This window comes from Eubalaena glacialis, chromosome 19, assembly GCF_028564815.1.
Source record: "Eubalaena glacialis isolate mEubGla1 chromosome 19, mEubGla1.1.hap2.+ XY, whole genome shotgun sequence".
NCBI lineage: Eukaryota > Metazoa > Chordata > Mammalia > Artiodactyla > Balaenidae > Eubalaena > Eubalaena glacialis.
The window spans coordinates 49,339,703-49,351,681 of record NC_083734.1 but is presented as its reverse complement, the minus strand read 5'-3'; the positions used below and the strand labels follow the sequence as shown (position 1 = coordinate 49,351,681).

Sequence of the window (11,979 nt, the reverse complement as noted above, 5' to 3'; positions counted from 1 at the left end):
TGGGGAGAGCGCTGCTGCCAGGCTGGGAGAGAAGAGAAGCTCTTACCTCTCCCACACCAGGCTCTCCCTGGTAAACCCGCAGCCGCCCCTCTCCACAGCCCCATGGGCGGCGGCCCCTTTAACAGACCTGACCAATCGCCCGGCCATTTCCGCGGCCGCTCCTCGGCGCACTTGAAGAGGGCTGGATTGGCCGGGCCTGGCGGGCGGCCTGCTCCGCCCCCGCCGCCCTCTGGTTGGCGGCGGCGGCCGCGGATGCGGGGCGGGTCCGCCGGCGGGGCGGGGCGGCCGGTGGCCCGGGGGCGGGCTGGCGGCAGGAAGGTGGCCGGATCCCGAGCTGTAGCGGGAGCTGCGGCGGCCGTGGAGCACGGGCGCCGGCGCAGTACAATGAGGCAGCCAGTGGATCCGGGGTGAGCGCTCCCGGGGCCGGGTCGGGCGGTGGAGGGAGCGCCCGCCGAGAAGGCTCCGGCTCCTCAGGGTCCGGGGTACGGTCGGGGGCCGGCGGCCGTTGGCGCGGCGGGGCGCGGGGGTCCGGCCCACCCAGGGCCCCGCCCCGCTGTCACCACGGTCTAGGTTAAGTTGACAGGGACGCCTACCCGCGACGCCCCCGGGCGCACCCTTCTTTCCTTTGGGGCGGTGTGGGGCGGTCTGGGCTTGACCCCGCCGGAGGTGCCCTCCGGCCGGTCCCCGCAGCCTGCGGTCCACGGGCTCCGGGCTCGGCCCCGTCCGGGGAGGACCGTCCACAAGCAAACTAAGGGAAAACAGCTTGTAATTTTGTGAATGGGGCCCCGGGTTCCTGCCGCCCCCAGCGCTCACGTTGCGAAATGCCTGGAAGTCGAGAACCGCAGTTACTTTTACGCGGATCTTTTAGAGGCTCTCTGCGCCTCGGGTTGTTTTTCTCTAGCTCCTGGAAATCGTGGGTGGCAGTGGGTGGTTTGCGTCCCTTAGACCTGAGGCGGCGGCGTCCCGAAAGCCGGGGGTTTGGAAGGTTAACAAGTGACATTGGGCTGAGGCCTAATGCCAGGTGCCCTGCCCCAGAGCTCGGGTGTGACGGCGGAGGCTGTGCTGCCGGCGAGCACACGAATGAAACGGTGGGACCGGGGATGGACTGAACCGTCGGCTTCAGCTGCGCCTCGCACGCTGCCCAGAATGCACGGCTGACGCGGGAGTCGGTGCAGGGGAGTTTTCCCCTTTTGAAAATGGTTTTTGGAAAACTTAGCCCCTAGGTGGGTTGATGGTTACTTAAACCATCGGTTGTTATGGTTACAGGGCAGCCAATGTAAGGGCAAAGTCTGTTTCCACCCTCGCTCTTCCTCCAAAGCTATGAAGTACTTTGTCACTACGTCTTAATAGACGCTTCCCAGGGAGGGCATACTTTTTCAGAGTTGGAGGAAAAGCGTGGGCTCCATGAAGACAGGGGTGGTGCCATATTCATGTTTGAAGTTCTAGGTCTTGACACCAGGGCTGCTCTGCACAGGAATTGAAAAGAACTAGCCTTTCGCATGTTTTGATGGTTTTCATCAAAGGATTTAAAGGAGTCCTTTCAGGAGCCTGATGTAAGCTGGAAGGGAAACAATGAGTGACTTTTATATGGAAACCAACAAGGAAAAACGGAGGGGCAAATGATCTTTGAACTCTGGGATAGGGAGTGTTTGCAAAATCTAGGTTTTTGTGGGTTTTTCTTTTTCGATGCACAGCTTGTGAGATCTTAGTTCCCAGACAAGGGTTGGAACCGGGGCCGTGGGCAGTGAATGCACAGAGTCCTAACCACTGGACTGCCAGGGAATTCCCAGGAGTCTAGGTTTGTGGGTTTAGAGCTCAGTGACACAGTGAAGCTTACCTCCTAGGAGGTGTTGAAAGAGCAAAAGTGCCATTTCTATCAGCTCTTACCCAACCCTTAAATCATTTCGGGATTCTTTCAGATTCCTCTAAAAGTTGGTGATTGGTCTAAACTTATGGAAAACAAGCAGCCTCCTGAGGTGATGGGGGTAGGGTGGGATTTTTGCCATATATATATATATTTTTTCCACTGGGCCTCTCTGGGAGTGTCAGGGAAGGCTGGGATGGGGATGGGTAGGGGGTGTATGGAGGACTGTGGGTGAACTTGACTTGCCTGCACGTTTATCTCCAGGAAAGGTGCTGTGCCTGAGAGGAAGGAGATTAACAAACTGATGCAGTTCAGATGATGGTGGTAATTGAGACAACTGCCAAGGCACCCGAGGGCTGGACAGAGGAGGGGGAAGAGAAAGTGCAGGGGTTTGGTGGGGCTGAGGGGGCTGGACCTTGTTGGAGGTTTGAAGAGAGGGTAGAATGTCTTCGTGTGAGAGGACTGGAGAAATAGCTTTCGCCAAGTGTATCATTTGTGTATTAGAGATGATGGTTTTAGAATGCTTCTGGAAAAGAAGTAGGAAAGATTATTAGGCTTTTAGGTAGAATAAATATATAGGATGTTTTGCAGTTTTGGTCAAAGTGAAATGGCATGTAGTCAAAAAATATTCACTCAACTAATTTTTGTTGAGAGTTGGCTGTGTGCCAGACACTTTGAGGCATTATGGGTACGATGGAGAAAAAAACAGGTCAAGAATTTGTTTCTACATCCATATGATTCACCTTCCCTCCAAGTCAAAGCTCTTCTGAGGATTTTCTGAAGCTCTTGAAGAAAGAAGAGGGAGAAATGCACAGAATATTACTTAAGTAAGAACAAAACAGAACAATGGGGAAATTCTTCCTGCTGTAGATCACTTTGGGTATCAAACTGAATCTTCCAAGACTGGTTTTCTGTGTCCGGTTTGGTATCTCTTCATCCTCATATCTGTTGACCAGTGTCTTTTGATAGTGTTCAGTGCTGTCTTTTTTTCCCTTTCCGCTGTCAGTCAGTTTATTGAGAAGTTCGGAAGTTCATCAACTGTCCCTGACCTCCAGGTGCTTCCAGTTCATTTTCTTTGCCTGAGTGTCCCGCAGGGTCTGCTTTCTCCTGTCCGGTCCTTATTCTCTCCTGAGTGTCCCACTTGGGAATTGCTGAGGTCACAGGGAATTGTTTGTTCCTTGATTCTGTCCCAAAGCAGAAGGTGGCTAGTGTAGAAAAGAGCATTTGTTGAATTCCAGCTCTGCCGTGTGCTGCTTTCTCTATTTGTATATATATATCCTTTCCCATCCGTGAGCAGCCCTCTAAGTGAGATAGATGCTGGTAGCCTCAATTTACAGGAGAGGAAACAGAGGCTCAGAGCAGTTCAGTAACTTGCCCAGGGCAATAAGCTGGTTAGATAGTGGAACAAGATTTTTTTTTTTTTGGCCGCACCACACGACTTGTGGGATCTTGGTTCCCCCACCAGGGATTAAACCCAGGCCCTCGGCAGTGAAAGCACAGAGTCCTAACCACTGGACCACCAGGGAATTCTCTGGAACAAGAATTTCAGTCTAGGACTTTCTGATTCCAAATGTGCTTTTCCCATCGTACCACATTGCTTTTCCCAGAAGAAGGACGGCGGTTTATTATAGGCTAGCACAGTGCCTTCTTGGACACATGAAAGGTCAGGTTCAGAGATGTTCAGAGAATTGCCGCAGTTAATGTGCTCGTGGTGGAACAAGAGTTAGCACCATTGTGTCCTTCCTCTCTGCCAGGTGTGTTTTTGGGTAATTCATGTGGCTCTCAGGAAATTTGAGTTTACTGCCATGAAAAGTTGACCAGACTTACCAGGTGTGTATCCCAATGCTTCCACTTATCAGCTCCGTGACCTTGGGCAATTATTTTCTCTCTCTGTGTACCTCAGTTTCTTTATCTGTAAATGGGACAATATTCACATTTCAACAACGCTAAGACAGTACAGTTTGTCTCATCTTAACATTTCTGAAAAGTATCTTATAATCTATGAGGTCTTAAGTTGTAGTTGGCAGCGACTTCCTTTTTCGTATGTAAAATAATGGTGTCATAGTCAGTGGGGTTCTAGGTCATGTGAACCACGGTAGTACATTCTTTATCGGTAGTTGTGAGGATTACATGAAGTCACTCGTGTGCCTGGCACAGCGTGAGCACCCAGTAACAGTTGCTCCTGTCGGATGACAAAACGTATGGTTAACTGGTAGGTGGCTCTGGGGAGAAGCTAGGGAGCATCTCGTAAGATTTGCCACTTGGAGCCCAGGCAGTAATCCATGATCTGTGGGCTGGAGGAACGTTTTTCAGTTTGCGTGAAGCTCTGTCCTTTGGCTGACTCTTGTCCGCATGAGAAGCATTAACTTCAGGAGCTAACCAGCCATGGACAGACAGCTCCCTTTGTCCTGCCTGTTCATTAAGTTCTTTGTCAACTTTAAATCCCAAGTTAAAAATAACTATCGTTGTAAGAAGTTTGGAAACGTAGGCTGATGTGAATACTCTTACACGTGAATTTTAAAGCACCTCAAGGTTCTATGCAAGATTCCGTGTTGCCTCTTGCCAAACTCCTTGTAATGCTTAATTGCATTGTGTGAAGTGTCTATGAGGTACCATTCATCAGAGGGATGCTAGGAGGTCATGAAAGCACAGAAACCCTGGGTTTCTGAGTGAGGTAGAGAGAGCACTGCAGTTGGTATTAAGAGACCTGTTTCCAGTCCTGGGGGTTTATCCTGTTATTATGTGTGTCTTAGGCACATCATTTCCCCACTCTGGATCTTGAAGGTCCCTTCCAAAATGAGGACTTGATTTCTTAGTCTCCTCCCCCCACTCCCTCCAATACAGTGTCATAGATTATGTGAGTTTATGAATCTAAGGATCTGAGAAATTAGATGGTTGAAAGGAAATGACTCCTGAAGTCTCAGGTGGATGTTTGTGCTAGTGCTTTTGTAAAGAGAAAAGAATGGGTAGGTGATAACAATATGAGTAACCATCATTTATGGAGAATTACTGTGTGCACTGTTCCTACTTTTAAACCTCACATCATCCTATGAGTAGTAGAGACTAGTGTCAATCTTATTTTAAGATGAGGTAACTGAGGTTCAGAGAAGTTAAGTAACTTGTCCAAGATCACACAGCAAGGACAAGGGCTTATAGCTGGGACTAGAACTCAAGCTTATGTTGCTCCCCAATATGAGTTCTGTGGTTGTTTCAGACGCACCCTGCCTCATTTTGGAATCTTCTCAAGCCATGTGCCCTGGAAGTTTTCCCAGTTTAAAAAGTGAGATTTCCCTCTGCTTTGGGGTCATGCATTCCTAGTCTTTTATTGTGTACTGACCCCTGTTTAAATTCTGAGTTCTCATTCAGAACATCTGCTGCGTATTGGGAGAACTTTGTTAAAGCTAAGGACGAACTCTATGGGAGTTGCAGAAGACTTAAGTCCTCTTTGGTTTTTCTTTGGTGAACAAAACCACAGGCCAGGTCACTGTGAGCATAGGTGGGACTGTTGAGAGAAGAATCTGACCTTTCTGTGAGGAAGCTGGTGGGGTGGGGAACAGGGTGGGCTTTGAAACAACCAGGTAACCTTTGTCTGTTGGGTTTGCTTGGAAGATTGGTTCTAAGGGCTTTACCCCCAAGAAGATGATTGGAACTAACCCACTGAGCCCCTCCCCGGCTTATGCTAACAGTTGAGAATGGAACTGGGCAAGAGGAGCCCTCTTCAGTCACCACCTTATTTAGGATTTGAGATTTAAACCTACCCCTTGGATTGCTCCTGCAAATAACCTTTCAGAATCACAATATGCATTTCATAAGAGTTCCATTTCACGTTTGTTACTTAAAGCTGACATAAGCTGGCCTGTTCTCTTACTCAATTTTAAGTCCTTTCATACACCTAATGTTGTCTTTTAGGCAGTGTTCCTCAAGATGGTTCTGTTTATCATTTGGGGCTTGAAATATAAAATTTAAAAGTCTTTCTGCTGAAAGGACTGACTGAACAGTGACTATCACTCATTAAACAAGTATCTGAGCGTCTGCTGGAGCCAAGCATTGTGCTTGGCATTGGAAATCCAATGGGGAGCAAAACAGATGTGTTCCCTGCCGGCACATAGCACATTTCGTAGTCTAGACAATAAACAAGTCAACAGACGTGTGCATTGTATATATTAAATAGTGATAAGCGCGAAGTCTCCTTCCTCTGAGGAAAAAGAACAGGTCCTGAGAAAGAATAAAGGGAGGGAGCCAGCAACTGGGAGTGTTGGGAAGAGCACCTCAAGGGAGGGAGCAGCGTGTGGCAAGTGTGGCTTCAGGGGAGGAGGGGGCGGCGAGGAGGGCCTGAGAGGAGGGGCTGAAGATGGGAGAGGCAGGTGCATCACAGAGCAGAGGGGAGGGGCTGGGGCTCAGAGCCGGACACTGCTTGAGGCACCTTGGGAATTCCTTACAAGGGTTTGCTGACTCACAGGCAGTGGGGAACTTGGCCTGGAGGGGATGAGCTTCTGTTCTGGGTCCACATTTCCCATCATTCTGTGTGCAAAGTAACCACAGGGTGGTAGGTAGGACTGAAATGGCTCCTGTGCACGTCCACTGGAGCCCACTGGAGGCATCCTGCTGTGGCTCGGTGTGGGACAGCCTGTAACGTGCTAACCATCAGCCGGCACCTGGGCAGTGCTTGCCCTGGAGCCTCTGCAGTGGGTGCAGGGCTCACCTTGAAGTCAGCGTGGACCGGAAGCATTGTTCCTCTGTCTGCAGGTGTCTGCTTTAGTGTCGGGCTGTGGGAAGTGGATTTTTAGCCTTTTTTTCTGATAAGAGGAGGCAGAGGCCAGTGGCCTTATTATCAGGTGATCAAGCATGATGGCTCCGAGTTGCTGAAAGAAGAACCCACCTGAAGAGACACGGTGTGGTGCTTTCTCACAACCATCCCACCTCGGGATCACACAGGAGGAGAATTTCATAAAACAAGTCACCGGCTTTGTTAGTTCTTGACCTGGCTTGGGAGGTTTGGTAAAATACTATGAACCCAGCCATATCAAAGTTTATAATTATCCTACAGAATATTTGTTAGAACCGATTGAATTTGTATATAATTGCATTAGTCCTTTTTTAAAAAAAGATCTATTATTCTGGAAAAAAATTTTGAATACACGAAAGTAAAAAATAACATAACGAGCCTCGTGTTTCTGTCACTCAGTAATTACCAACATTTTGCTAATCTTGTTCCAAGCTAGTTTCACATATGAAACATTGTTGGTGGATTTTCTGTCACAATATAAATGTATCTTTGGGATATAAAATCACATGGTAGATATGGTCCGAGAGAAAAAATTCCTGCATGCTGCATCATTACAGGACTGGTGTTAGTAGTTGAAATTCCAAATCTGAAATGAACATTTCTTGCAAGCCCCTTATAGACTTGATTATGAAAAGTAGGCGCAAAATTAGATTACCAATTAATCTATGTATTTACTGAGAATATCAACTATATTGGGCAATGTGTAGGGTGTATGTAAAAAGAGTAAGACAGTCTCTGGCCACATTGGCTTGTAAAATCATGGTCCCTTTCTTCCTCACAAGGAATCACAAGGTTATCTTCAACATTCCTGGCAAATAAAATATACACAAAGCCCAAACTATGAAACTAACTAAAAAGCACTATTTTTGTGGTGCATGTTCATTTAAATTCAGATTATAGCATTCACTTATAAAATCGAGGGGAACACAGTTAATATGTTGAAAGTCTCCATATGTTAAACTTCTGTGTATTTTTTTTTGAAGGGGAAATTCAAATCAAACAGCAAAGAACCCTGTAGCAGCACCTCTACATCTGTGCCGTCAATATGGTGGCCACTAGCCGCGTGTGACTATCAAATACTTGAAAGGTGGCTAGTGCAACTGAGAAACTGAAGTTTTAATTTTAGTTAATTTTCAATTAAATAGCTCTATGTGGCCACATTGATGGTTTTGTAAACCCTGGAGCTACACTGTTCAATCTCTGTGGTAGGATAAAATCCAGCACAAACTAATTTGGGCAACAAATGCAACAGCACAGTTCACATGTAGGTCCCAAACTCAGTACATTTTAGGGAAAAGGAGTTTGATTATGTAGAAGGAAGAACTGCTTCTTGGGGTTCATTGTCTTCCTGTAAGAGCAGGTTTTGGCAGCTCATACACCTGGAGAAGTTAGATTTGATGCGGGATGTCTCCCGGGGCTCAGATCTTATGAAATAAGGAGTGAATCTCCCTGCTTGTGCTGCTGTTGCATTGTGGAAGGTCTCTGAGAGGTAGACGGGAGTCTGTTGAGTGACTCATGTGAAGGTTTCTGGAGGTAAGGTGACCTCAGCCTTGGGAGTTGCATTCATTGCCAGGGGGGTTTAGAGGCTCAGAGGAGACATGCCAAGGGCCTGGCTATCTTGATCACCTTTCTATCCCCAGCACATAGTAGATGCTCAATAAATGTGTTTCAAAAATGGATGACAGTTTTTAAGAATAGGTTTAAGAGCAAATAAGAAGAGCTTTAAATTTGTCTAGAAATTCTGAAAAATAGTTGCCAAGGGAAGTATGTGTAATACCAGTGAGCAGCAGAGTATATACAGCCAGTATTTTCTCCCGGAGGTAATTGACATTTCTCCTCACTGCAAATGCAAGCTGGCTTTTATCTCATCCGTTACCAAGTGCTGTTATTTTCATCTTTTAAACATCTCTTGAATGGTTTTCTTTCTCGCCAACTTCACTGCCACCACTCTAGTCCAAACTACCATCTTTTGGCTTTGAAGACTGCAGCAGCTGCCTCCCTCCTCTCCCCACAGCTGCTTCCTCTCCTTTCTAATCTCTTCACCCCTCTGCAGCCAGAGTGGTATCTTAAAAATTCCCAATATAATCATGCCACATCCTTGCTCAAAACCCTAGGAAGGCTTCCAGTTGCTCCCAGGATAAGAGCCACATTCTGAACCTGGTCTGAAAAGTGCTGCTTGATCCAGCCACTCCTGCCTCCTGCTTCAGCCTGGGCCCGTGCCTCTCTCCTCCTGGTTTATTATAGTCCAGGCACCCTTCCATTCCCAGCTGGAAGGGAGCTCTGTGTTTCAGGAACTGAACCACCTTGCTGCTCCCTCTTCAGGAAACAGCTCCGCCCCCTCACCTCGCTCCCCTTTTCTCTCTTGTCCTTTACAACGCTTCTCACTGTTGTTGTGACATATTCTTTAGGAGACATCTGCTTTTCCCCTTCCTCTGTGAGGGCAGGGACCTTGTCGATTTTGCTCATTCTTATATACCCAGTGCCTAGCTCAGTATCTGACCCATTGCACATGCTTCTTAAATGTTTTCTGGGTGAATGAATGAATGAATGAATGCAAGCACATTGGGAGCAAGGAGGAACTTGAAGAATGCTCTTTAAAACTTGGATTTATTGGAAGGATTGAATAGTTTTTAGAGTAGAATAACATGGGAAGGGAAATGGCCAGGGTGGGGGTCGGGGGAGAGTCCTTGGGAATCTATTGTTGGAGCTGTCCAGTGGGTTTAGCACTGTCTTACAAGAGAAGTATGTCTATGCCCTTGTCACAGACTTGAAAGGCATTTGCCTGTGGAGTTGCAAGGGTGGCCCTCCTGTCTGGCTTCCTATCCCAGCCCTCAGGAGGCATCACTCTCACTGAGTGTGTGTCCTTAGTAGCATGGGTCTCCCATTTGAGACCTTAGGGTTGGAGTCTTACATATGCAGCCCACAGTCAGGGATGTAGTAGTTTTTTTTTTTAATTTTATTTATTTTTGGCAGTGTTGGGTCTTCGGTACTCCGCGTGGGCTTTCTCTAGTTGTGGCGAGCGGGGGCTACTCTTCATTGCGGTGCGCGGGCTTCTCTTGCGGTGGCTTCTCTTGTTGCGGAGCACGGGCCCTAGAGCATGTGGGCTCAGTAGTTGCGGCACACGGGCCCAGTAGTTGTGGCGCGCAGGCTCAGTAGTTGTGGCGCATGGGCTTAGTTGCTTCTCAGCATGTGGGATCTTTCCGGACCAGGGATCGAACCCGTGTCCCCTGCATTGGCAGGCGGATTCTTAACCACCGCGCCACCAGGGAAGTCTCAGGGATGTAGTAGTCTTCCTCTCTTTCTAGAGATTCAGGATTCTGCCCTGTTCGTATTTGCAGTGGGAGGGAATTCTAGTTGTGCCTTGTCGGGGAAGAGACGTCCAGCTACTGGGAAGAATGGAGGCAGCTGTGTTTAGACCTGACCCTGCAGCAGGTGAGGAGACTTGCCCTCTTCCTGAGCCGACTTCTGGCTGAGGCGAGGACCCTGCTGGTGCTCATCAGATCCTCCTGTCATGTGGGAGGGACTCCTAGGAGAAAGCTGGGTCTTCACCAGAAACTCTGAATTTCTGAATAGGAAATGGAAGGACTTGGCAGAGACGGTGGTTAAATTTCTTCTACAACTTGTGATTCTGAAAGAGAAAACTGATATGGGATGTCTCTAGCTGGTTTCCTAGGTAATGCGTCTTTTTGTTTTTGTTTTTATTTTTGGAAGGAAGGGGCTGGTTCCCTAGACCGGAGCTTCTGATAACCAGAGAGGAGGTATTTCATGAAGGCCAGAGTGATGTTTTCTGGGAGACTTGCAAGCCTGGTTAAGAAGGCTTTAAGCTGAATATTAAGGGGACAGAAAAGCATCCAGGAAAATTGCAGAACCAGAGACCTCAGAGACCTGTGTGACTTAGCAGCAGTGTCGACACTGAAGTGGCGCCTGGGAGCTCCAAGTGGGAGCTAGCGTCAGAGCCGGTTGAGAATGCCCCTGTCGGAGGGTGTGCAGGTGATGGCTCCGTGCCCTGGAAACCTTAACAGCACAGCCAGGTAAATATGACCTGGCGGAGGGAGGGTGAGAATAGAACAAAGTAGTGTGGGTATACCTGGCTCCAAAAGAAAACCCTATGAGAGATTCAGTGTGTGTGCCCTGATCATGGAAGGCTGACGGGAAGTGTTTCAGTTATGATGGAAGGAGCAGAGGGCAGGTTATTTCACCTTAGGACTCTGCCTGCCAGATTGAGGGGCAATGATTTTTCTTCATAGACAGATTTTAAAACAGGAGCCCCCCGCCCCTGGCAGGTGTAGTAGACCAAGCAGATGTTTGTTAAGGTGAATTCCATGCAAAGTGGACCATGTGGTAGATTCTAACCCTACCTTGCTGATAATTTTACCTATGAGAGCAGGTAGAAGGAAGTGTGTGTGTGTGTGTGTGTGTGTGTGTGTGTTTGGGGGCTGGTCCTGCTTGGACCTAATGATGACAAATAAGGAAATGCCGGTTGACGTTGAGGATGGGGTAAAGCCATGCAGAGGACAAGGGGGCCTGGGGCTGCAGCCAGCAACAGGCAGAGAGCTGGGTTCCGGGGAGGTGGGCTCCACAGCGCCTGCTCTTCACCCTGCGGTCACTGGGGTGAGCATCTCCTACCTTATTTTGTTGCTTTCTTTGATAAAAATGCTTCTCACCTGAGCTGGAACTGGAGCCATTGTTGTGTCCTTAATATCCAGATGCCTGTTAGAAATGACCTCTGGAACATTAGCCCACGGCAGTGACTACTTTGATGTGGCCCCTGCTTGGTTTCCCATCCTACTGTCCAGCCTCACCCCACAGAGTTAGGAGCAGAAACTCCAGTGCCTGTGCTAGGAAGTCTGAAGGGAGCTGTCCTCGGGGAAGGTGGAGCTGATGGCTCTGGCTAAGCTCACAGGCAAGATCGAAGCGGAAAAGAATTCAAGAGTAGTAGAAAACCCAGGGGAAAGGAGTTGCTTTTGTTTTAATTTCCCAAGGTAGGCTAATGTCTGTGGGGAGGTGATGAGTGATATTCGATCCTGATAGTAAAGCAGGAGCATTAATTTTTTTTTTTTAAGGCTAAAACTCCCAATAGAAATGACTATTGATCATGCTCCAAGCCAGAGACCAAACTCATTTGGTCAGCCGAGCTTTTGTCTTCAGGCTTGACTGTGACCAACAGGGGTGTAGGCAGAGGCTTAATGGCCTGCGGTGAATTTTATTTCATGAGGTCTGATCTGTGGTACGAAAATCTCATGGAAGGAAAAAACACAATTTGAGTTTCTGGATTGGGTGGTGAGTTGTTTTGACAGCACAGGTAACAAGTACAGGGCCCAGGGTTTTC

At 48.1% G+C, this 11,979-nt stretch overlaps 1 protein-coding gene across 3 annotated transcripts in view; it reads left to right on the top strand.

The window, feature by feature from the left end:
- The first annotated feature begins 301 nt into the window (after positions 1–301).
- TEX2 (testis expressed 2) overlaps positions 302–11,979 on the top strand; it is a 107,457-nt gene continuing 95,779 nt past the window's right edge. For all 3 annotated transcript variants that reach the window (XM_061175506.1, XM_061175507.1, XM_061175508.1), the window contains exon 1: positions 302–407. The gene's annotated coding sequence lies outside the window, so the exon portion shown is untranslated. The remainder of the gene's footprint in view (positions 408–11,979) is intronic.